This window comes from Globicephala melas, chromosome 14 (genome assembly GCF_963455315.2).
Source record: "Globicephala melas chromosome 14, mGloMel1.2, whole genome shotgun sequence".
In the NCBI taxonomy this organism is placed as follows: Eukaryota; Metazoa; Chordata; class Mammalia; order Artiodactyla; family Delphinidae; genus Globicephala; species Globicephala melas.
This window is the reverse complement of record NC_083327.1, coordinates 8,089,834-8,116,600: the sequence shown is the minus strand read 5'-3', so window position 1 is coordinate 8,116,600 and position 26,767 is coordinate 8,089,834. Positions and strand designations below refer to the sequence as shown.

Here is a 26,767-nt window from a genome sequence, read left to right as displayed (position 1 = left end):
CCGACCCGGGCTGCTGCCGGCGCGGGCGGCGCGGGCGGCAGAGGGCCGAGCGCCGCGGGGCCTGAGCGGGGCCGTGCCGGCGGCGGGGGGGGCGGCCGTTCCCGGGCAGTGCCGGCTCCCCCGGGGCGGCCACTCCGGGACGGCGTCTGTCAGCGCTCCTCGTCCTCCTCGGCGGGGCCGCGCACCCGGCGCCGCGGCCCGTCAGCTGTCAGGGGGCGGCGGGCTGCGCGGGACACAAAGAGCGCGCGGGCGGCCGTTGCGGGACGACTGCGCCTCGCAGCCGCGCCCGCCCGCCAACCGGTCCCGACTCGACGGCCCCGCGGCCCCGCGCCTGCCCGGGAGCTCATCGTCCGCGGCCGCGGGGCCGGGAAAAGTTTGCGGCGCGTCCGCGGGGCCCCGACCAGCGGGGACTCTGGGGCGCGTCGTCGGCGGGAGCGCGGTGAGTTGGCTTCGGGCCGCCGGGGCCGGGAGGGGGCGAGGAGGGGGTGAGGGACGGGGGCCGCGCCCGGGGGATCGCGGGGCGGGGGTCCGGGGCCCGGACGGAGTGGAAGGTGGCGCCCCCGCCCGGGAAGGACAGGCCCGACCCGGGACGAGCGACTTCGCACCCGCATCCCCTGCAGGGGCTGCAGCTGCGCGACCATCGCGCCCTCCCGATTACGAACCGGGCTCGGTTCGCGAGTCTGCCTGGGCCTCAGCGCGCGGGGCCAGATCACGAAGCGCCGGGCGGGGACCTTGAGGTGCGCCCGGAGCCACCCTTCAGCCCCCCGAAAAGGAACTTGTCAGCCTCATGTTTTCAGACGTCCATATGTGAAGGTCGCTCTCAGTGAAAAATCCATTACCCATCACTTCTATTTAAAGCGCCTTACGACTGGCCAGCTTGGCGGCACCACTAGAAGTTGTAGGGCCAGGCTGGGTACAGAGCCAGGCTCAAGATGAAGTGGCAGGTGCCCCAGCAGCCCCTTCATGCCCTCCGGACTCAGTTTAGGGGGAAACCAGGGCTTCGGTTATACATGGGAGAGAGTAAACAGGACAGCTGCTTTTTGTTGTTTTCGTGTATTGCTTCTTCTTTCTGCTGAAAACTTCCTTGTGGGGTCCCAGGGGGAGCGAATTCTAGTTTCTGACATAGAAGGAAAAGAAATTGTCACTTACAACCAAAGTAAATCTTAAACTAATGTAAATCTTCCTTACAGGAACAGTAACACACAATGCAAGTACATCTTGATCTAATTTTAATGAAGGATTGAAAATAGCTGCTGTGTTCAGTATCACTGACGCCAAAACGGCTCACTTACATAATCGTCTTTGTTGGGATGTGTTAGTGGCATGTATAATTTTGATAAATGATTAATGTTAAAGGTTTGGTCTGGCAATGGTATTGAAATAACGTCTTGACCGGTTGTGTTGCAATACAGTGCAGTGTGAACTTTCGGTTATCTTGATAACCTGCATTTTTTCCGTACAAAGTGAAATCAAACATTTTCCCTAACCAGAATTCTTTCCACTATGAAATGTAGACTTATCAGTACTGAATACAGGAGAAATTATTTTGTTCTCTCAGTGATAAATCCCCCCAGTTTTCTTACCATTCAAGCAGTGCCTTCTAGAGGCCAGGTGCTCTGCTGGGCATTTTTCTGCTCATGGAGTTTATAATAACAAAAGTTGATTTTTTTAAAAATGTGAATGCATAAATGCCGATACTCAGCAAATATTTGCTGAATAAAATGCCAGGCACTCAGATAAAAACAATTAAAAATTCTTCTTGCCCATCCTTAAAGAGAAGTATTACCGTGCTTTAGGGGAAAGAAAGAAGGTATCAGAGAAAGATCTGGCAGAAAGACTGAGCTTAATTCCAGTATGTAGCCCGAAAGTGTAGAGCTTAAAACAAGGATACAGATTTGGAAAGAGACAAAGAACATCGATAGGGTTTCTAGGAGAAAGATAGCAATATTGTTGTAACATAATACATTTTATGACGTAGCTGTCTTTGAAGAACACAAACCTGTGAAAAAGTATGTTTCTTAAATAATCAGTAGCTGTTTGCCTTGTGACTGAATGTCTAAATGCCCTAATCGTGTCCTTAATATTTCACTTGAGTGCTGTTTGCTTTTTAAACTCATTTTTTAAATAGCATGAAGTAAACCTTTCAGGGCAGTTCAGTTGCATGAAGAAAAGTGTACCTTTTGAAATCACCTAAATCTGCAGTGAGAAAGTCATCTCCAGTCTTACACCAAATAGAAAGTAAGCACTGGCAATAGCATCTTGCTGAGAGGGTCTTCACTCCAGACAGGTGCCGTGTGTGTGTGTTGAGGTCCTTTGGGGACTGAATTGTGTGTGAGATACTCTGTTTTTCCTAAAGGGCCTGTGTCATAGTTTATTTGGTGACATTAGGAAAATAAGTCCCCAACATTTGTGAGTGTGGAAACTTCTGGAAAGCCTAGTGGCCTTATTTAAAAGTGACCACTCCACCCAGAACCTCGCACTGCTATGTGAACAAGCTGTCTTTGTAGAACGTGTGTCCTCCTGAGAGCAGGTCTGTTGGTTGGGCAGCTCTGTAGGGGGTCAGGGCTGTATATCAGAGATTGAGATCCTTAGACTCCCGTATCAGGACCTTCTGTAGTTCTTGCAAAACTTCAGACTCCCAGGCACCTTTCAACCCTTGAAGAGCCAGAATGTCTGTGAGCAGAACCTGGAATCTGTATTCTCAACTGGAACCTCCCAGAGAGAGTTTATCACACTAAATTTGAGGATTAGTGTTAGTTTTCTTGTCAGTGTTTAGTGGCAACTGTTGCTTTTCCCCAGGAACATTGAACCAGCCTCCCGGCTTGCTCCCTGCTCATCACTTCCCCTCCGGCCCTAGGCATGTTGGCTTCATCTCTCAGTGGGGCCCCGGGGCCACAGAGCCCCCAGGAACTGCTCCTGTGAGCAAACGCACTGCAAGCGGACGTAAGGGTGCCTTGGGACACAAGGCCCTAGACACCCCTCCCGCTATGGGACCTCCCGCTCCTCCAGCCTGTGTGAGATCTGCGGGGGTCCCAGTCCCAGCTGCCTCTTCTTCAACTGTCCAGCTAAGGTTTCAAGCAGATAATTGGGAAAGGACCCCAAGGGACAGGAGGCCTGGGAGAGATCAGAGCAAGAATGCCGAGTGGAAAGCGGTCCCCTGGACACAATGCCGCACTCACTGGGGAGACTTTAGTCCGGAGGCTGACACCCGGCAGGCACGGGTGTGCCTGAGCCCGGGTCCTTTGCCCTCTGTTGTCAAAACTTTTGTCTACAAGCCTGTATCATGGCTCCTGTAACTTCTGTATCCCTAAAATCCCTGGCACGGAGGCCAGGATTTTCACGTTTGTTGAAGGAAAAGGGGAAGAGTTTAGGAGGAAGGTTCAAAGCGTAGGCGGAGTCCGGCACTCCCGATTCAAATCCTGGCTTTGCCGTTTGCGACCTAGGTGACCCCGTGAGCTTCGGTTTCCTTACTTGAAAAATGAGGATAATGGTACTTGCCTCCTGGGAGTTGTTTGGGGAATTAGGTAAGATTATAAATTATGTAAGGCGCAAATTAGTGACAGTAATAACTGTCACTCAGTATCTACGCCACATGCGCACCTTTTAATTTATTATGGTAACTTTTCAGAACTCCTTTTTTTAGCCCTGGGGCGTCGCTGTAGACGAGAGAGGAAGTCGGCACAGAGAAGTGGACACGGAAGGTCACCTGCTGAGTAGTCAGAGTGGGACCCAGGGTGGGACCAGGGAGGGTGATGTGCAGGCCCTGACGCCCGCTCACAGCCTGGCTGCTCCGGTGCTGTCTCTTCTCCTGCCCCCTTTTTGTACCACTTTACTGGGCACTTTATATGCTGCTTTGACTCAGTGAGGGAAAACATGGATCACGCGGCGGTCTGCCTCAAAATTGTAACCCTGGCCTCGGATTTTAGTATCAGGGATCCTCAGCCTACAGGGACGTCAGGGTGGAGGCTGTCCCCCCACCTTGGGATCCAGCTTTTGGAATTATTGAAGGAAAAGATTTCTATCTCTGATCCCATAGGAGAAGATCCAGAACACAGCTCCAAGTTTGCCTTTGCAGAGAAGCGTATGCTGTCAAGCCACGGGGCCGTGATTAGAGAGGCTCTTGTCCCCTGACTTTTCAAAACATCTTTACTTTCTAGAGCTTTTCGACTTTTCAAAGTGCTTTTTCTCACATCAGCTCACTAGTTCCTAACAACAGCCCTGTAAAATATTATGAATATTACTAGACCCCTAAGAGGCACTTCAGATCTTTCTGTCTCCCCACCTCCATTCCCTCTTGCAAACCTGTTGCTAGGTTAGCCTTTGCTGTCTTCGTGTCAGTTTTCTAACGTCGAAATCCTTTCATCACTTTGTCTGTCCCTCCTCCGCCTGTTCCTAAAACAAGGGTCTCCATCCTACTGTACATAGTGGCCTCGCTCACCAGGGTGCCTTAGCTCACCCTGCTTCCCTCCTTAGTGATGCCTCCTCTCCAACCCTCTGCATCCTACCCATCTTCAGTTCCCAGCTCCCCTGGGAGCCTTCCCAGATCATTAACATCTTAAACATTCCGTCTTCCTCTGAATTCCGATGGTAGCCACAGCTATTTGGTCAGTTATAACCTGGTCTCAAAGTCCTAATGGAGAACAAGTCTATGATAGATCTGATACAGACAAGAAACACTGGACTAAAAGTAAGACTGGACTTGCAGTCTGGTAGGGTACCCTGGGAGCTTTATGGCTGCACGTTTCCTGAGCTGTGAATGTGGAGAGGTTTGGGCCAGATGATGTTGACGATCCCTGCTCATTCTGAGGTTCTGTGACAACTTGGCCTTCCTTACGGGCGTGGGATGGGGACTCTTACTGAGTTCCTGGATGAAAATGTCAGGAATGGGCGCTGGATGCCTTCAGGCCTTGTTGTGTCCCACAGATGCTGAAGTGGGCAATTTTTGAATGCCAGGTAGCTTTTGGGGTAAGCTTTTTAACCACAAGCACTCAGGGAAGGTTAGTGGGCGAAGAATTCGCAGGATGGTATATTAGGGACAATAAAGGGTGAGCTCGTGAATGACTTCCTCTGATGGAATAGATAGGATAAGCTGTTGGATATGCCTTAGTCTTAACATTTATGATTTACTTTGCGTTTCATCTTCATCGGATAATGCTGTATAACAAACAGAGTTCGGTTTTCTTTTTAATCGTTTCGTAACTTGAAAAACATTAACATAGTCAAACTCTAGGATAGATGCTGGATGACTTTCTGTAGTAATCTGGCTGGTGACGTGTAAGTCTGCATTTATGTGCATATACTCACATGCACATTACCCTTAAATTAAGAAGGGTACCCCTAAGTTGTGAGGTACTGTTATACACTGACCAGACTTAATCTTAGAGTATCTTTTTAAAGTGTGTTGACATTTAATTGACCTTTGAAAGTTCATTCTGTTAATCATACTCAAAGTGCTAAAGCTATGGTTGACTGCTCTGGTGTTTTTACATTCAGTCGTGCTTAGCATATAAATTCTTCAGCATAATTGCCACTTATTTAGCAAGAGTTTCCTTTCTTCCCTGAAAATGTGAGTTGTGTTTTATTTTTGTATTTTTTTAAAATTTTGCTTCAGGCTTGAGAGTGTCAGAGGTTTGAATTGAAATGTTTTCCTGTCATTGGTTGTATGGGGTGTGACTTCTTAAGATAGGAGTAATGGAAATTTCTTGCTTAGTCGAGGCATACTTTTCCTTCTGGCAGAAGTTAGAACTCTTCGAGGTATAATGCTAAAATTTAGAGATGCTTAACACTGCTACACTACATATTTTTAACATAATAAACTTTGAAAATCTTTCAAGTCCATTTCTGTAGATTAAAACTATCAGTGCTAATACTTTTTATTAAACAAGGATTCAAAGGATTTATTTTTATAGCAAACTCTAATTATATTCCTTGAATTGCTCTGAGTAGTATTTTGTTTTATTATAGATGATGTATTTGTTTAAAAAAAGTCAAATATATTTCTTTGCTAAAGCTTAATGTTTTATTACTATCACCAAGAGAACGTCAGCTGAAATGTTTAAACATTTCTGAGTATTAAATTTATGAAATCAATCTATGGAAATTTTTAATATTGTTAGCTGTCTTACAGGTTTCTAAATTAATATTTCTAATGATCCTGGAAAGGTAGCTACACTTTTTGCTAAGTGTTGATAGAAAAATTAAATCATGGAATTGCCAATTTGGGGTAACTTACCTTTGAGACTGCAGACATTTTTTTCAAATATTTCTCTCTTAAAAGCAATTTTTAAATAGGGAAGATCAAATTAAAACCAGAGCTTTTATGTTCATGAGGTAATTATATACTTTTCAAATATGGAGCTCCATATTTGGAATGCATTTTGTTCCCTGTTTATAATAAGCTTTGGAGTCATTATAACATTTATTCAGTCACACATTACGAGCATGGGAGATACTCCTGTTCCATGAAGCTGACCTTATTTCTCATCACTGTCTCCCCTTCCTTCCATGTTGCCCTATCTTTTTTTTTTTCTGCCCTTTTCTGTCCTTAGTTTTACAACCTGCAGCTGTCCTTTTCATATCATTATAGCCCCACCTCCAAAAGAAAAAAGTCCTTTTCCCGGAAGCATTTAACTTCAAACTCTGTCATTTTCAAGAATATACAATGAAGCCTCTTAAACAATATTATCTAAATAATACATAAAGAGTGCAAATGACTGCAGTGCCGAGTGGTCAGATACGGGATATCCCAGGCTAAGTGTGAACTCTCACACTTCCATTTTGGAATGTGTGGTTTCAACAGATTCAATTCCTTCCTCGCTATCGGAGTGTCTCAGGACCAGGCTGGCAGTGGTTTTACACAGAACATGAAGATAAAGCCTGGTTCCTTGGGCCATCCCTCCTGGTAATCCTCCTGGCCTGGTGACCCATGGTGACAAAATCAATATATTTGCTCTTCTTTTCTGTTTGAAGTCCGTTTTGTCATCGTGAAGAGCTTTCTGTCCTTTGAATCCAGATATATGTGTTCACAGATAATTTATTTTATTTTCATTTTATTTAACCAATTCTTATGTCATACTTTGATGTGCCAAACACTCTTCTAAACACTTTACAAGTATGAGTTTGTGTGGAGGCCTCTTAACCCTGCGCTTATTATGTGCAGTTACAGTCATTATCCTTTTACCCTTGAGAAAGCCAAGGCACAGAGTTTTGTTGTAGGGCCAGGCCTTGAGTTGAGGGTGACTCGTAAGTGTAGGCAGAGTGGATAACTTGACAGCAGTGCTAAGAATCAGCAGAAAGCTGTGGCAGAGTTGGGGGAAGATGAGTGTCCGTGGAAAGATCGGGCACTCAGCTGGGCCCGGCCTCACCGAGGAGCACGGCTTCCTTCCTCGACGTCCGTGTCTGCCTTGGGCTGTGGACACAAAGGCCAGGCAGAGAGAGAAGCCACCCCAGGCCTGGGAAGGGGGAGTCCTGTCCAAACCGTGCTCGCCACGGGCCTCAGCCCGCCCTCAGCCTGGGGGAGGCCGGGCTAGCTCCTGGGGATGCTCTCACGCTGTAGCACCTCTCTGCCCCACTCCTCCTAGCATTTCTGGGCCTCCAGCTTCTTCTCCCCCAGAGGCCTCAGCCACTTTCTCAGCTGGAAGTTTGGGTGTTACAGATACTGGTGGAGACGTTTTTTCCCCAGTCTTAACCCCGGCCCACTTCGTTCTCGCTCTTTGCCCTACTGTGTGTAGTACTTTGAAAACGTTATTCCGTGATGTGTGCGGGGAGTGGTCATATGACGTCCAGGGACTGGGATGAGCAAGGAAACTGCAGGACAAACCTGTCTTTTCTGTAGGAACTGGGGATGGAAGAAGAGGAGAGAACAGCTAAAAGTGGGGAATGCAGAGGCAGGAGAGAGACAGGGAAAAGAACAGATGCATTGAGGGGAAAAAAGAGGGCGAAGAAACGAAGAAAAAGAATCACTGCTTTGCTTCATACCCACATCCCCTCCCCACCTTCACCAAAACAGAGGCAATTTCACTCCCTTTTGCCTGACCTGAGTTTTGCCAGGGAGTTAATCACAGTGGGAGTGGAAAATTTCTCCTTTTGCATTTTGAGACTTGGGTGTGCTGCTTTGAGATGCCACTGGGATCTAAGTAATATTTGTTTATACTGGATATTTTTTTCTGTAGCCTCTGTGGATGGGGCTTAGAATACAAACAATACTGTTAGCAGAACTGCAGGTACTCAATTGCTGTGTTTATTTTATTAGTTAAAAAACTGCTGGAGCCCTAAGAGTTCCGAGCATATTTTTAAAATACCAGAGGCAATTTTAAGAAGTGCTTTAGAAAGAAAAAGTAAGAAAAGTTAGGACTTTCAGGCTCTGGAATGCCAACCAATGTGGTAGTTTTTTAAAAAAATTCATGTTTTCAAAGACTAAATCAGATTCATCAGTTATTTTTCTTTAAGTGGCTGTAAAGTACTCTTCTTGTATATAAATCCTCTTAATAGTTTAGGTAAAATCAAAGTGTGGCTCTTTTGTTCCATAGTATGTAAAACCGAGGTTAATTCTTTTGGGAATCTAGGATTTTTTGGATGCTGTTTAAATCATCTCTAATGACTTTACTTGGTCAGATCATAGGTCTGAAGGTATTTCCTATGGATTTCTGATTGTATTGGGACAGAATCATTGTAATTGTGACGCTTCCAGAAAATCCAAAGTATATGGTTAATTTTACCCTTAAACTTTCTGATGCTTCGTTTCTGATACGTCCCCTGAAGTCTCTCTTTATCCTGCTCCTTGTAGAAAGGTACACTATTCAGTAGCATTTATGAAAAACACCTGGTTTAAATAAAAAATGTTGAGCTAATCTAAATGATAAAAGTATTGATTTGAAGAAATTATTTTTAAATAGTTATTCATTTCCCGGATAGAGGGTCCTGGTCTTAACAGGTTTAATTAGATCCCTCTCAGTAAAACAAACTAATTTTTGTTTTTGATCATTGCATGGCAGTAGCATAAATTCTTGAAATAACAAACATTGCAAGAATCACTAATGAATTACCCTTAGGAAGTAGAAGGGGGAGAAGGGAGCTTTTCTCTCTCATCTTTTCTTTTTTCATTTATCCATTTTTCCCCCACTTGTCCATCTTTCCTATAATCATGGAAATTTTTATCTTTCTCCACAGTTCATCAAATGTTCTCCATTTGTATGTCCTAGATTACGGCCACACCAGGTTTTCTTAAAATTAGGAACCTGAGTCTCCGGAAGGTAATGGAAACCGTCGCACGCTTTCTCAGACTCTCTCTCCTCCCTAGAAGCAAGAGGGGCAAAGCAGTAGTTGGTGGTTAGTCACTGTTGCTTCTGTGGCTGTTTGGTTGACCTAAGCATTTGCACCTCCATACTTAATACTTACACCCACAAATGGAATTAGGGCCAGTCGCACTGTGTTTCCATCATCTGCTATCCCTTGTGGTTCAAATTTAGCACAAACCTGCTGTGAGTACATATTAATTAGGTGAATGTAATAGGATGAAATTATAACATGAGCTTTTTAATAACTCTTCTTCTTTGAATTCAAGTGTGGTTTTTATCTTAGGAGTTTACAGCTATTTTGTTGAAAATCTAGAAAATCCTTCCATGAGCAGCTAAGCCGCTGTTAGCCCAGAACAGTGTAAGTCAAACATTAACTTGCAGTAAAACCCTGATGAAAGTGTCTTTGATTCTGAGATGCAGTGAGCTATGTCAGGTGAAGCTGCCCGTTCTCCATATGGAATGGTGAGGAGGCTGGACCCTGAATAGACATTTTTTGTCACTGTGTGCCACAGGTATAAGGTATATGAACCTCTTTTCTTTTGTGGCTTACAGCCCAGTTCCCAGGCCAGATAGTATTGGAGACAATTAAGACCTTCCGTAGAAAGCTTCCTAAGTCAGCTGCTAACTGCTGTGTCTGTCAGTGTACTCTCGTCCATTTTGTAGTCTGCTATTTTAGCATGTGGGGGTGTGGGAAGTGATGGTGGGTGAAGTCAGGGTTATTGGTGCTCATTTGTACTAAGAAAACTCACACTAGTTAAGGGAGGTCGGCTTCCATGATTTGTGTATGTTCAGTTTTTAAAACATCCTTCCGAGCCTCTCCAACTCCAGTCCCCACCCCTACCTCATAAATTCAAGCAATGAAGGAATTAGAGGCATAGGGTGTTAGAGCTAGAAGAGTTTTAGGGTCTGACTTACCCTCTCATTACAGTTGAGAAAATGAATATCCAGTGAGGTAAAACACCATCGCGCAACTAGTTTAAAGGCCCAGGTGACATTAGAGGTTTACCTCCGTTAATAACCACTGTTCTGATGAATCTGCCCTAACATGTTCACAATCAGAAGGCAGTAAGAAGGAAACCAACTAACATGTGGCTGGTACTCTCTCATACAGCTCTCAGTCACTTCTCAGAAGAGCTCTGCAAGGTGGAGAGCTAAACTACCATTAGTCTCCATCCACAGAGAAAATAGGCTGTGTGATGGGCAGAGGCCTGTCCAGGGCAGTCATCCACCAAAAGGGCCCAGGGATCCCCGTCTTCCCACCTCGGCAAAAGCATCAGCTGGTCTCAAGACAGGTCCCCTAGACCACAGGACAGGGGATCCCATCTTCATTTTATTGCTCGGGCGCTAAACTTGGATCAGTCATTAACTTTTGTCTATTTCATCACTTTTAAAGGTGGAAAAGACACATTTTAAAGAGCTGGGAGCTCATAAACTTTTCAAAAGAAAGATCCTGGATAATTATGAATAAGGTGTGTTTTGAGAATCTCCTAATCAACATTTCAAACATTTAGCCAGAATATATTGATCACCTACCGTGTGTAAGGCACCCACGGGCCACTCCAGTAGCCTTAGCAGTGACTGACAGAGAATCACAGCCTTCAGGGCAGAGATGTACGCAATCTTCTCTCCCTTCAAAGATTTATCTAGACAGAAAACCGTTTTTGAAAAGCGTCTGGTACTGTCTACATTACTCTTGAGATGCAGGAGATACTAATTCCTATGTCTGAAATGGATCAATATTTTCTAAATATTTGTATTAAAAGTATTCACATTAAAGAAAACTTGTAAAATACAGAAAAGCAGAAGGAACAAATCGTATGTGTGTATTCTGAATTTTTAACATGATAACGTTTATATCATACATATAGTTCTTTCTTGGCTTTTCCTTACCTTGCCGGGATAGCTAATGTTCTATATCATTGCATAGCTTTATAAATAAGTTTTAATGATTATGTAATCTAATAGGTTTGATTTTTTTAAAAAAAAACAAGGACTGGTTGGAATTCTGAATTCTGCCATGTGGTTATTACAGTGAAATTCATCTTAAATTCACCTAATGACCCTTTAGAAATAGATCTTCTGTTTCAACAGGAATGGGCCGGTGTTCCCAGGTGAGAGTTGCTCTTTGTGGGGTGTCTAAGGAGCTGGGGCCCCTGAAGGGGGTGCAGCTGGGCCAGCAGGCAGCCTGTGGGCTGCGGCCTGGGAACTGCTGACAGTGACCAGGGATGGGAGGAGTGGGACGGAAAGTCCCTGATGAGCCTGGAGGCTGGGATTCCCTGGGTCTCTGGAATCCCCCTCCCTAGTGAGGACGCAGCCCAAGTAGGAGAGGAGGGGCTCAGGCAGATGGGGGGCAGCGGGGTGCAGGGGAAGAACAACCCAAAACTCTCTGATAAGCCTGGAGAGCCCCTGTCTGGGGAACCCTGGCCTGGACTGTAAATCACTATCATTTTTAAAGGAGAGTTTGGCAACACATTTTAAGTCAACTATACTCCAATAAAAATTAAAAAGAAAGAAAGAAGCGCCTTTTGAAAAAAAAAACAACATTGTAAATCAACTATACTTCAATAAAAAATTAAAGAAAATTTTTTTTAATTTTTAAAAGAAAAAATATCTGGAAAATAGATGTGCTCATTATTACTGGGGCCATAGATTTTAGGCCCTCTTAACTGACAGAAAAAATATATACATATGTGTATATATCGACCCATGAGTGTACGCATTATCTATCTATCGACCTAATAATATGTGTGTGTATCTCCACCTGTATTGATATTAAACTAAACATGGATTCATAAAAAAATGAATAAATAAAAGCGATTCTGGCAAATGCATAAATATATGATGAACAAATTAGTGACTAAACGAATTGTTTTCTCCTAAAGGATCTAGATATTTGTTTCTACTCTTAGACGTTTTCTTCATTTATTAATTTTTTGCACCCAATTTACAATGAAAACAATTTTTATTGAATAATAATTAACTAACTCATATTTATTCCAGCCCACACCCTCCCCGACTCCACAAATGATTCAGAAAAGCTTACAATAAGCAAAACATCAGAATGGGAGAGTGAGTGATAGATATGATTCCAGCTCTCCAAGCCTGATGTCCCTGCATGTGTAATGATGATGACAGTAAATGCTTCATCATACCAGGGCAGGGTTAAAACGAGGTTGTGCGTAGACATTGCTCGCAATACAACAAAAAGGTTGTGTTAAAGTTAAGGGTGTGGGAATTCCCTGGTGGTCCAGTGGTTAGGACTCCATGCTTTCACTGCTGAGGGTCCAGATTCGATCCCTGGTCAGGGAACTAAGGTCCTGCAAGCCATGCAGCCAAAAAAAAAATTAAGGCTATAAACTTGAGAACGCGTGGTTTATCTAGCTTAATTCTTAGAGAATGCTAACTGAACAAAAAATATTTATATTAATTTCTGGAGTAGAAGAGACTTTACTCTTTTTAACTCTGTAAGCTCTCTACTATTCCAGGCAATGCTTTTCTTCCTAGAATTTGAGTTTCTTAATTTTCCACGTGGGTACAATCCATGGGAAATTGTTCCCAGTCGATTCCTACAGCCTTCAGCCATTTTCAAGAGGCAAGAACCTGGCAGGTCTGTGTTCCTATTAATTACAAAAAGAAAATAGCAAGGGAAAATTCATCATTGCAGTTATTAGCAAGAAATATAATGAGCATTAGAAGCCTTTGAATTAGCCTAGAAACAGTGTGGACTACTAAATATAAAGTATAAATAGAAGATGAAGATGAATTTTAAAGGGCAGAATTTTGTTGGTACATTTATTTTACTTCCATTTCAGATTAGTTCTATGTATGCTTTCTACAAAATGAAGCGGAGACCACTTGTGTTTCTTGTCTTTAGATGGGTTTTCTGAAGGAAGGGCTGGGGCCAATGCCAGTACTGTTGATGCTGTTGTCTGGGCCCCTGGCCCCCAGAGAGATGATGGGTGAAAGGATGCAGTGCAGAGCCTGGACGCTGGGTCCTGTGCTGACATGGAATGCTCCCTTTTCCGCAAGTACCACTGCAAACGCTCAGGGACCAGAGTGGTGGAGGTGGACGGACCTGGGGAGAAAGGGGAAGCCAGGGGAGAAGCATCATTCTACAATGGAGTAGGCCACCCACATTGCACCTCTGCATTTCCATGGCCAAAGGAGAGTCCTAGTATCAATCAGTCAGTCAACAAATAAAGCAATGATAACATCTGCCACCTGCTGATAAGTGCCTGAAATCTCACCATCGAGGTTGGGCCGTTTAATTTAAATACTCTTTGGGATATATGTATATGTAGAGCTGACTCACTTTGTTATAAAGCAGAAAGGAACACACCATTGTAAAACAATTATACTCCAATAAAGATGTAAATAAATAAATAAATACTCTGATTCAAAATCCAGAGAATTAGGGTTAGGAGGTGAGGGAGCTTGAGTGGCTGTACCATTTTAAGCTGTTCTTATTTATGCATAGCTTAAGAAAATCATGATTGTAGAGTCAAGAAGAGGATTTAAGACTGAATGGTATAGGGTAGCTAAGAAAAAACTGTAAATTTTATCTGGGGCCAGTGCTGTACTGTCCACCATCAGAAGAAATTAATGCTTCAAGTAGTTAAAACGAATGTGAAGAGATTATAAAATGTGACCAAGGTATAGACATCCAGAGCTGCACATTTGGGTGGGGAAACTTTTAGGAGCTTTGTCTTCCTGATTCCAATGGTTTTGAATTAAGTAGTTTTCTGTGAGTATTTCCAGGTTATAGAAGACAAATGAGGGTCTGTTGTACTAGACGCAATTGAATCTTACTCCACCATATTTGTTATTAATTCATGATTTTTGGGTGGATTTATCGGTCACAGTTCTCAGGTAGTGGCAAGATATTTTAGTCTTGAGTAAATTTACTTAGTTCCATCCTTCTAGATTAGTGGTTCTCTGCCAGGAAGGTACAGCAGAATCACTTTATAGCTTTTGCCAAATGCACTCAGTGACCTCCCCACCTGAATGAGAACTGCAGAGTGTTTGGGGCAAGAAGCAGGCCCGGTACATGGGGTTAGAAGAATCTGTCCTGATAAGCCTGTTACCACCCTCTCATTTTAAGAACTGCTGTTCCAAGTGGAACCGATGTTGCTTAATACCAGAAAACAAGGAAATAGTTTAAACTAAATAACTTTGAGTCTCACTTAAACTGGCAAAATTGTTCAGCATTTTGTTGGGATAAATCTGCTTTACCTTTCACATAGATTTCCTTGAGCTGGTACCTTGCTAAAAAGGAAGCCTGTATATACAGGCAATGAAGTGCTCTATCAATGCCTGTTAAATGCCCTTCCATTTACAACTCCTTGTAACTAAGATCTTGTGATCTTTCGTGCTTTATTTGGAGGATTTTTTTTAATGTTTATTCATAGAGCTCTGAGCAAAGCCTGGATTTTCCCAGCCGTGTGAAGGTTTACTATCTCTTTCATCATTCACTGAATTGTTACGTGAGGTGGTTTGCCTAGTTTGTGCTGGTCATTTTTAATTTACAGCCATTATTGAAAAGTGGTAAGATTCCAAGGCAAGTAGGGGCTCTGTCACTTGGAGAAAAATTTATGGGAGTAAAAATATTCTTTTTGTAAACAGTTACTGCTCTACAATGTCTTCACAGGGTGTAAGGCTTGGTATTCATCTGTTTTAATTAAAGAGTATCCTGCCTGTCTATTTGTGACCAGCTCATAAGAAGGGGGTGTCTTGGTGAGAAGTTCACAAGGTTGGAAGCTGTAGCTGCGTTTGCTGAACCGACTCAAGCCCTAGTCAGCAGTGGTATATGAATGCCAAGTACTAAGAATTTCTGGAATGTAGAATCGCACAGCACTGATAAAGTTTGCTTTGTTCCCCTATGTGACTTGACCCATTGAGAAAATGTGGTTCCCTAGGAAGTTTTAATAGTTCAAAGTCCTTAGTTAATAAAGCAAAAGGCCACAACATAATTCAGCTTGTTTTCACCTGCTGCCTCAAAGATTAACTTTCTTAACCTTAATGGGATAGAGTTACCCTTTGCTTTGAAGTAGTCGTTTATGGAGCTCTTCACGTTTGTTCGTTTCAGTAAACATGACACTGTTTGTGTGGATTTTGTTTTTGTTTGGGGTTTGGTATCACAAACTAAGACTTCTGCAACTTAAGAACCTTCTGGTAACATCATCTAAAAACAAATCTCGGGGAAAGGCACACCCACTTCTTTGTATCAACTTAATGTTTCACTAGGCGCGGAAGGGTTTTGAATTACTTCAGGAAAGCAGTGACTGATAGAGCTTACCCTTCAGTTTTCCTCATTTATTTTCATAAGAGAATGGGAGTGGAATTCAAAACATTCAGATCTGGAGTTAATGTACGTCACCCTGTCGGCAAGTGATAGGTTCTGTGTTTTTCCAGTGGGAAACTTTGACCCACAAACTGATATATGCCTGTTACAGACCTTGCTATTCCTTCTATTTCTCTCCTGATGCTTACTCTTTCAAAAACCAGCTGACTGTACAAGTTGTCTCTGGGAGCAGATTTCAGAGCAAAAGTGATCTACGAAAGCAGCGTGTAAGTCTTTTTTTTTTTTTTGGTCAGAAGTTATAGTGTTTGAAATAAACCTTTTATATTTTCATTGAGAGTCTAAGGTCACTTAAATGTATTTAATGTTAAAGGTGCACTTTATCTTGTTAGCATAATTTAACTTGTATGTTTGGTCACTTCACTCAAAGAAGGATTTTAATTATATCACGCATGTCAAGTAACCCTGCTATCGCCTGTGTGTTCCTTGTCTCTAACAGTGACGGATGAACGCCATTGACATATGTTGTCCTAGATTATCACAGGATTTTATAGGAATCTGGTAGCTGAATAACAGACATGCATGAAGCTTTTTTGGGCTTTGAACTGGAGACATTCCCTAGAATGTTTCTGGTTTGGGGTGATAACTTTAGTGATGTGCAGAATTGTGTCCCGTCCGTCTTAGGAACCCTCCAGGTAACCGGACAGCCAGAAGGAGTGTCCCTGTGACAGTGAGCGGCTGTAAACATCCTCGACTGGAAGCTGTGAGTCTGCAGACGGGCTTTCAGTCGGATGTTTGCAGCCGCTGACTGCCCTCTTGCGTCTGGGGCCGCCTGGCCGCCTTAGGCGCGGAGGCCGCCTTGACTCCTCTGGACACCTTGCTCTCCCTGGGATGCATGGTCCAAAGCTTGCGTGAGAAGGGAGTTCACATTCCCTAGCACCTCCCCTGTTAGTTCACATTCCACCCTCCCCCCCTTGCCTCAGTAACTTTTAAACCATCTCTGCATTTTCAGCAGGGCAGGAGGAGAGGTGCTCTGTGTGGCTAGAGATTTTACAATATCAAAAGAAAAAAAATAGAAAGAAAAAGCCAAAGTATTCCCGAAGTGAGGGAATGTATTATAGTATTTTTGTTCTTAGAAAAAAAAGTGTACTAGGGCAGTATTTCCACAAATCATTCTCAAAAGGGATTTGCTTTGTCCTGCTGTTTATATGTACCTGTAATTTCAAAATAAGTGTTTTTTACAGACATTTGCATATATTTCTATCAATAAATCTAAGTTACTTGAAAAGAAAAAAAGTAAAGGCCAGAGTGAAGCGTTAATTCACTTTCACATTATTTGGATTAAACCTCTTTTATATTTTATAGGTTCAGCCTTTAAGCAGTAAAGTAGTTTTCATTTTAACCAAGTGCCTAAAATAAACTAACATTAACTGAACTAACTCTTATTTGAGAAATCTATTTGTTCTTGTTTTAACTGATGAGAATAGTATTTTAGGCATTTGTTGATGCTGTCTCCATTCAATTGAACTGTTAACTTTGCTTTATGTAATAGCATACATCTCTTAAAAATAATACATGAATCAAATTCTATCCTAAATATAGGAAGGCAGCCTAAGATGTTTACAAGATTCCTGTTGTGGATCTCTGTGAAGGACCTAATTTCTAACTTGTCCTTTTTGTAAACCTGTATTTGTCTTATGGCAGATTTGTTTAATATGAGACATTTAAATTGTAGAAAGGAGACACTTTAAGCGGAGATGAAGGTGGCATACTTTGCCATCTAAAATGTAGTATCTTCCACACACACAGTATTGTCATCCATGTAGAAGTTATAGTTTCTGTTCCCTGTTCAGCGCCTGCTGATGTTGTCGATAAGAGTTGTTATTGAAACAGTGGGACTGTACCACTACTTAAAATGTGGCCAAACTACAGTTGAACATTCTGATTAACTGGGATGGAGAGAGATCTATATAGAAATGCCTTAAATTTTCCACATACGTAAAGCCTTTAAGAGAAAAAACCCCATCAGTCACACTGGCCACGAGAGGTCAGAAGATTAGATGCCCCCGAGCTGGGGCAGGAGGGTGGGGCTTCTGTCTGCTGGCCCTGGGGTGTGGAATTGAGAATGTGGCCTGTTCTTTAATAGGTAAACTTGAAACACTTCGGGCAAATACCTCAGCCCTGTCTCAGGGGACTATTCCCCAGGGAGCTGACCGCAGGTCTGGAGGAGGGGTGAACCCTCCCTGGCTCTTTGACCTTCACTCCCTTTAGGCTCTCCTCCCATGTTAGTTCACATTCCACCCTCCCCCCCCTTGCCTCACTGCCCTCTAAATTTTCCATTTCCCACTTCTATTTGGTTATTTTCTTCATTTAAGTAATTACTTGTTGGAATATTTTACTATGTAAAAATTACAACCTTCTTACATACTCTTAAACCAACTACAGGCCTCCAGAAAACCTTCTGGGTAACTCTGAAATTAGTGCCTATTATTCATTATGTCATGTGCCCCCGATTTCCATAGTAACAATCTAAAATACTATGTTAAGATAGTGTAAAAAGTGTGCTATTTATATTTGGAGTAAGATCTAGATACAATTTGTTTTAATTTCACAAAAATATCCAACTTTAAAAATTTACAGTATTACACACTACTATGTGTAAAATAGATAACTAATGAGAACCTACTGTATAGCACAGGGAACTCCAACTCAGTGCTCTGTGGTGACCTAAATGGGAAGGAAATCCAAAAAAGAGGGGATATATGTATACGTATAGCTGATTCACTTTGCTGTACAGCAGAAACTAACACAACATTGTAAAGCTACTATACTCCAATAAAAATTAATAAAACAAACGTACACAGTTAAAAATAATTTACAGGATTACACTTCTACAACTACAAAGTTATTGTGCATGTAAGATAATTTTTTTTAATTCCGTGTTCATAACAGCATAATAAAATATCATATATGATCTAGAAAATAAAATTCTGGAACTGGACCACAGTAGGTCAGTTACAGAGATGAAAACACTCTCGAAATATGTGCTAGATAAATGTAACCTGTGTTGCTGTGAAGTTTGTAATGCTGAAAAACAAAACAAAACAAAACAAAAAAACACCACACTGAGCAATCACCACAACTATTTTATGTTTAGTTTTTATTTATGATGATTTGCCAGAATAAAAGTTGGAACATCCCTGAAAGGGAGATTTCTAATGAAAGTGTATGAGGTTCTAAAAGTGGCAGTGGTGACTCATTTAAATGATACTTATTTTTCCTGACCTTAAAACTCTGATTTGAACCCGCGCTCCATTTTGTAGTGATGCTATCTGTAAATGCTACACATGCGGAACCATTCCTCTGCTAAAGAATAAAACCAGGGGCAAGGACTCTGGTGACAAGGGAGCCTGCTCAGAAGGCCGTCCCGTGTGGGGAATCGGCACTCGGCCTCTGAAACCCAGTTCTGCCCAAACACATTGCCATCAGAATTGCCTTCTTTTCTCTCACTAAAGTTGTAGCTAAATTACCACTGGAGGAAAAAAAAAATCTTTCTTGAGTGGTGTCAGTTTGAGTTGGCTTAAAAATAATGATGCAGACATACCAGTTGTTTTTCTATATCAGAAGAGTAACCAAAAATGAATAATTTCTCTTAATTTTTGAAGTGACTTATTGAAATCTTAAAGATGGTTCTTAGTGAACTGTCTTAGAGTCTCACTTCAGTGATGCAGAAGACTTTCTTCATCTGGTCCTTTATCAGAATGAGGACTCTAAGTAGATCAGGAAGGTAAATTTGATAGTGTGTACTGCGGTTGTCTGTGTGCACAAACTAAGCTGTGAAATCAGTCAAGAGACTGGGGTTGTTCTGATTATTGGTTTTCCCTTTCTCTCTTACTCCTCTTAATGGCAAGAAGCCAGTAAATAAAATGAAAAAAAATCTCATCCTCTGGATGTGCTTATTATTAAAAATAATAGTCAATGAATTAAAAATTCTTTAATAGACTTCTTCAGTTTTACGCAAACAAATACCTCTCACTGATGTGCACTTTCAATCTTCAGCGTGAATGTGATGAAGTTAATGTTGCCGAGGGGTACTCAGTCTGCCTTTCCTAACTGGTGTATCTAATTATTATATAAAGTTGATGATGCAGTACTTTGAGAGTAGAGACTTATTAGAGTTTTTTTTTTTTTTTTTTTTTGCGGTACGCGGGCCCCTCACTGTTGTGGCCTCTCCCGTTGCGGAGCACAGGTTCCGGACGCGCAGGCTCAGCGGCCATGGCTCACGGGCCCAGCCACTCCGCGGCATGTGGGATCTTCCCGGACTGGGGCACCAACCCGTGTCCCCTGCATCAGCCGGCGGACTCTCAACCACTGCGCCACCAGCGAAGACCCGAGAGTAGAGACCTTTTAATGTAAATTAAAACCAAGTAGATTGGGGATTCATCAGCACAAACACTAAATGTGAACTTACTGTCCCCAATTCAGGGCCCTACGTGGTTGGAGAAATTAATGAACTCCTTCAAGTACCCTAACAACTCTGAGTAAAATCAGAATCTCTCCCCAGCTCCCATTTCAAAAACGACAGCATGAGCTCTCAGGATATGCGATACCTTACTGGAAAGTGTGTTGGAAAACGTTAAAGCTTATACCGTGTGATAATGTGTCATAAGCTCGTTAGTGGCAGTGTGCTTCCTTGCAGGGACTGAACTACCATTTCTGCATTTTGGATTCAGTGTTTTTAGCTAAAGAGTTAAACTCTTGAAAAGAGCAAATGCTTCTACCAGTGAAGGAAAACGTGTGTAAAAGCTAAAGAGATGCCTGCAGTTAAGTATGTAAATAAATGTCTCAACGCCATGAAAGAGTGGCACTTGCAGTCAAGATTCCCGCGGTAGAAATACATTGATTTGCAGCATGTGTGATGTTGATGAGTAGAAACATTATGGCCCTGTTGACATGAAGATTTGCACTGAGTGTAAGCATGCTGCCAGATGAGCCAGAGAATTGCTAGAAGTTGCAAGTTCAGAAATTCAGCTTCGAGTATTCATGTTTTGCACAAAACAGATCTTTCTAAGTGCATATTAAGGAAGTGATTTTGCTAAATTCCTTACTGATTAATGATCTTGTTAGATTAAAATGATCTTTGGAACTACAGTCTTTCAACTATGGAATGCCCATCTGGAAAATTTAATTTTGAAAGTTACTCTTTTTCATGTACTCTCAGGGGTCTTCTTGGCCATGTCAGATATATAGTTGTCTTTTTCCAGTCCTCATTCTACTCTCTTACCACAGTAAGTAAGTAAATATTTCACTTAAAATAAGTTGTGACAGTCAGATATTGAATAAGAAATTAGGAACTCTGCGTACTGTTTGTTCAGAATAAAGCAGCAGTATCTTGACCTAATCCTCTAATCTTTCTACTCTTTTTTTTTTTTAACATCTTTATTGGAGTGTAATTGCTTTACAGTGGTGTGTTAGTTTCTGCTTTATAACAAAGTGAATCAGCTATACGTATACATATATCCCCATATCCCCTCTCTCTTGCGTCTCCCTCCCTCCCACCCTCCCTATCCCACCCCTCTAGGTGGTCACAAAGCACCGAGCTGATCTCCCTGTGCTATGTGGCTGCTTCCCACTAGCTATCTGTTTTCTGCGCTGATGTGATTGATTCCTTGTAACTTGCTCCTAAATCTCTGAGTAATTAAAAATAAATCGTCATGAGTTATTACAAATTCTAAAAATCTAAGGTTGTTTTAATAGTATAAATTGGATTTGTCAAAATGTAATTTACTGAAATATAACTGATCTCTTTTTTGGTATAGAAAAGAATCTATTGATATTGTTGGTACAAGTTTGCTTCTCATTGAATGTGTGTGATGTGCTAATAGCTAATTAAAGCCGACTTTGACAGCTCACTCAGTTTCCCAGCTGGGATAGCACCAGGAGGAGTGCTGGCAGAAGTTAGGCTTAGGGTCATGCTTAGGGTTGGAGAACCAGCTCCAGGGGCTGGTGAGTAGTCCTGTCCCCTGAATCTGGACATGGTAGCTCACTCTTCCTGAAGGAAACATAAAAGCCCTTGAGGTGACTTACACCCAGCACTGCTGATTACTTTTAGGTTAGGGAGGCCTAGGAGAATACCAGTGAGTGCAGAAGGATTGTTTTCTCATGAAGAATGATCTATATCTGAGATTAAGATATTACTAAAGGGCTACAGTGCATAAGTGCTGTACCACCCCCTTTTGGAGCCTCTTCTAAAGGAGGCTTCATGGTTTGGTTCATGCCCCCTCTTCTGCTGTCCCCCAGCTTTCTAACCTCCAGCCACACTGACTTTTAATTCTTCAAACAACTTTGCTCTATTCCTTTGCACCCCGAAGCCTTTAAAGGCCTTAGCCCTTCCCTCTGCATAGACTGAGTACTCTCACTTTACCCACATCTACCCCCAAAAACATAACGGCCGTGCACACACACATACACACTCACACTCTACTTTAGGTCTCATGCTTAATGTCATTTCTTCAGAGGAAGGCTTATTCTTCCCTTTTCTTCATGCTGTGGGCTCCTTCTTTGTCCTGAGATGGAAATCTTGAGAGGCAGCCCATCATGTGAAATTCTGGGTGGAAAAGAATTCCAGGCAGAGGGAACAGCAAGGGCAAATGAGCAGAAGTTGGATCAGGCAAAAATTAGGAAGTGTTCTGGTTCAGAGCAAGCAGAACAGAGTCAGAGAAGTAAAAAAGGGGTGGGCAATATAGGCCCATTAGATCATAGTGACAAGTTTGAATTTTACTGATGAACATTGGATTAGTACTTGTTATCATGAAAAGTTCTCTGAATTTTAAATTTAGTTTAATTAGATGATAAGATCTCAGTCATAGTGACTCTAGCAGAATGTGGGTAACCTCTTTTTTAAGATGAATAACAGCTCATTTCAATAATATTGAAGGCCTCCTACTGTAAAGAATAGTGAAGTTAGGGGCTGAAGGATACAAACTTGAAAAAGACTTGCTCCCTGTGATTTCTAGTAAGGGTGGGATATGAGATGTCATGTGGACCAGAGATGCAGGATTACCCAAATCCCACCTGAGACCAGCCACCCCTCCCTGCAAAGTCTCGTAGGAAACACAGGTGGCCCTTGAACAACACGCGTTTGAACTGCATATGTCCACTTATACACAGATTTTTTCCAAATACATTAGAGAGTTTTTTTGGAGATTTGCAAAAATTTGAAAAAACAGATGAACAACATAGCCTAGAAATATCAATAAAAATTAAGAAAAAGTTAGATATGTCATGAATTTGTAAAATATATGTAGATACTTGTCTATTTTAACCTTTACTACCATAAAATATACATGAATTTATTATAAAAAGTTAAAATTTACCAAAACTTAGGCACACAGGCACTTGCAGACCGTACATAGCACCATTGCGCACGTGTAAATGTAAACAGTGTAAACAAATGTACAGAGGCTGTATTAAATCATAATGGCATAAAATTAATTTCGTGGCCACCTCCTATTGCTATTGCCTGAGCTCAGGTGTGGGAAGTTCCTGCTTAAAGTGCCATGTGACACTAATCATCTCTGCATGAGCAGCCTGTCTCTTCAGTAAACTGTGTATGGAAATAAAAAGTGATCTCTCGTGGTTCTCGCGTATCTTCCATCATGTTAGTGCAACACCATAAACCTTGAATAACACCATGGGACCCACTAATGATGCTGGAAGTACCCCCAATACCCAGAGAAAATTCATGACGTTATGAGAAACAGTTGAACTGCTTGCTATGTACCATAGATTGAGGTCTGCAGCTGTGGTTGCCACCACTTCAAGATAAATGAATCCAGCAAAGGGACCAGTGTAAGAAAAAAAAAAGGAAATTCATGAAGCTGTCAATGCAGCTATACCAGCAGGTGCGAAAACCTTGCATTTTGGGGGGAAAACCTTTTCTATCATGTATTGAAAATGCAGCTCTTATGTGGGTAGAGGATTGCTATAAGAAAGGCATATCTGTAGACTCTAATAAGATTCAAAAAATGCAAAGTCATTATATGACAACTTAAAGCAAAAGGAAGGTGAAGGAGCTAAAGCCAGAGAATTCAATGCCAGCAAAGGATGGTTTGATAACTTTAGAAAGAAGTTTGGCTTTGACAGTGTCAGGAGAACAGGAGAAGCAGCTTCTGCCGACCAAGAGGAAGCAGACAAGCTCCCAGACACATAAGAAAGTAATTGAGGAGAAAGGACATCTGCCTGACAGTTTTTTAATGCAGACAGAAGTGCCCTATTCTGGAAGAAAAGTGTCATAAGGGCATTTATTAGTAAGGAAGAGAAGCAAGCACCAGGATTTAAGGCAGGACGGGATAGCCTAACTCTACTGTCCTGTGAAAATGCAGTCAGGTTTATGGTCAGGACTGCCCTCATCTATAAAGCTGCTAACTCCTGAGCCTTTAAAGGAAAAGATAAACACCAGCTGCTAGCCTTTTGGTTGGACATCAAGAGGGCCTAGACGAGAACACTTTTTCTGGATTGGTTCCATCGATGCTTTGTCCGTGAAGTCAGGAAGTACCTTGCCAGTAAGGGACTGCCTTTTAAAGTTCTTTTGATCTTGGGCAATGCCCCTGGCCACCCAGAACCCCATGAGTTCAACACTGAAGGTGTCAAAGTGGTCTACTTGCCCCCAAAACACATCTCTGATTCAGCCTCTAGATCAAGGGGTCATAAGGACCTTTAAGGCTCATTGCACATGGTACTCTATGGAAAGGATTGTCAACACTATGCAAGAGAATCCCGATGCAACATCATGAAAGTCTGGAAGGATCACACCACTGAAGATGCCATCCTTATTATAGAAAAAGCCATGAAAGCCATCAAGCCTGAAACAATACATTCGTGCTGGAGAAAACCGTCCAGATGTTGAGCATGACTTCACAGGATTTACGACAGAGCCAATGAAGGAAATCATAAAAGAGATTGTGGATATGGTGAAAAGGTGGAAGTTGAAGGGTTTCAAGGTATGGACCTCGGAGGAATTCAAGAGCTCTTAGACACCACGCCCAAGGAATTAACAGAACCTGACCCTATGGAGATGAGTGCTTCCAACCACTGCCAGAGCATGAGGAAGAAGCGGTGCCAGAAAACAAGCTGACATCATATGATCTGGCAGAAGGGTTCTGATCATTCAAGACTGCCTTTGGCTTCTTTTGCAAAGTGGGCCTCCTATGATACGGGCACTGAAAGAAAAGCAGACAGTGGAGGAAGGATTGGTACTGTTTAGAAACATTTTTAGAGAAATATAAAGCAAAAGAGTCAGAAATGATGATGTGTTTATGTGAAGTTACTCCAAGTGCGCCTGCCTCTCGTGCCTTCCCTTCCCTTCCTCCCACTCTGCCACCCCTGAGACAGCAGGACCAGCCCCTCCTCTCCCAACCCCTCCTCAGCCCACTCAACACGAAGACAACACGGATGAAGACCTCTATGATGACCCACCTCCACTTAACGAGCAGTAAATCATCATCATGCCACACAGTTGATAAACTTACCTGTGGTATGTGTGTGCGTGCCGTCGTGTGAAAGTCTAAGAAGTGTATGGCAAGAACTGTAGAGACATTTTTGTGTCATCATCACCATTATCGATCGTGTAGCACATCGCGTGCAAGACTTGTACGGAAGTGGATAGCCTATCCTTACATAGGCGAGTGATAAGGTGAGTGATATTTAATATAAAATTAATAATGTGTTAGTTTTCTCACTGCTTTATAATTCTGCTCTCAAAGAATTACTATACAGTGTGCCTCTCTCAGAATTAGAAGAATTATGTATCATTTTCAAAAAAAATGTTTCCAATTCTGTATTATGAATATGACTATAATACTGTATGCCATAAAATTTTTAATAACCATTTGTTAGGGTATAAGCTAAGCTACCATGAAGCAATCATATCGATTACAGGAGGCTACCATAAAGCAATCTTATTGCTGCTTCTTTGTTATCAATGCATGAATCTTTATACCTGTAAATAAATATGAATTTATTTTTCATATTATCTTTTCATTTTTGCTGTCTGGTGTTAGTAATACATATAACATCTGCAGTGTTTTGTATCATATAAGACAATATTGGTATTGACAGATGATTCATCTTATAAACAGATAATGTAAATTTACAGTATCGATAAATACAGTACAGCACTGTAAATATATTTTCTTTTATGATTTTCTTAATAGCATTTTCTTTTCTCTAAGCTTACTTTATTGTAAGAATACAGTATATAATACATGTAACCTACAAAATGGGTGTTAATTGTTTACGTTATAGGTAAGGCTATTAGCAGTTAACTTTGGGGGGAAGTCAAACTTGCATGTGGATTTTTGACTGCATGGAGCCCCTAACCACCGCATTGTTCAACTGTGCATGCTAATTAAAGGGAAAACAAACAGAATAATGTCACTAAGTAGAGCGTTCCCTCCAACCCCAATAGAGAATGTTAATGAGCCAGGCTGCACTAAGGAGTCATTTATTTCACACTCCTTCAGCCTACAGCCCCAGGTGGGATATATGAGGGATCCTGAAGAAGACAGTATCTGACAACATGGAAGAGAAATAAATATAGGGACCTCTCCCAGAGTACCCCTTACCCCTTACTCTTGGGAGGAAGGACATCCAGAAGAAAGTTTGTCCGATGGGGCAGACTATGGCCCTTTCTTTGTGCACCTTCAGCTGAGCCCGGTGCCCGCCATCCCGCCTCTGCCCGTGTGTTTGGGCGGGGCCACAGCAGCATCCCACTCTGCCCGTGTGTCTGGGCGGGGCCACAGCAGCATCCCACTCTGCCCGTGTGTCTGGGCGGGGCCACAGCAGCATCCCACTCTGCCCGTGTGTCTGGGCGGGGCCACAGCAGCATCCCACTCTACCTGTGTGTCTGGGCGGGGCCACAGCAGCATCCCACTCTGCCCGTGTGTCTGGGCGGGGCCACAGCAGCATCCCACTCTACCTGTGTGTCTGGGCGGGGCCACAGCAGCATCCCACTCTGCCCGTGTGTCTGGGCGGGGCCACAGCAGCATCCCACTCTGCCCGTGTGTCTGGGCGGGGCCACAGCAGCATCCCACTCTGCTCGTGTGTCTGGGCAGGGCCACAGCAGCATCCCATTCTGCCTGCATGTCTGGGCGGGGCCACAGCAGCATGCCAC

At 42.6% G+C, this 26,767-nt stretch overlaps 1 long non-coding RNA gene across 1 annotated transcript; it reads left to right on the top strand.

Moving 5' to 3' along the window:
• The first annotated feature begins 99 nt into the window (after positions 1-99).
• LOC132593366 (uncharacterized) lies at positions 100-25,532 on the top strand. Its single transcript, XR_009558757.2, has 3 exons — positions 100-439; positions 15,801-15,863; positions 19,844-25,532. It is a non-coding gene; the product is annotated as an uncharacterized lncRNA (long non-coding RNA).
• Positions 25,533-26,767: the final 1,235 nt, after the last annotated feature.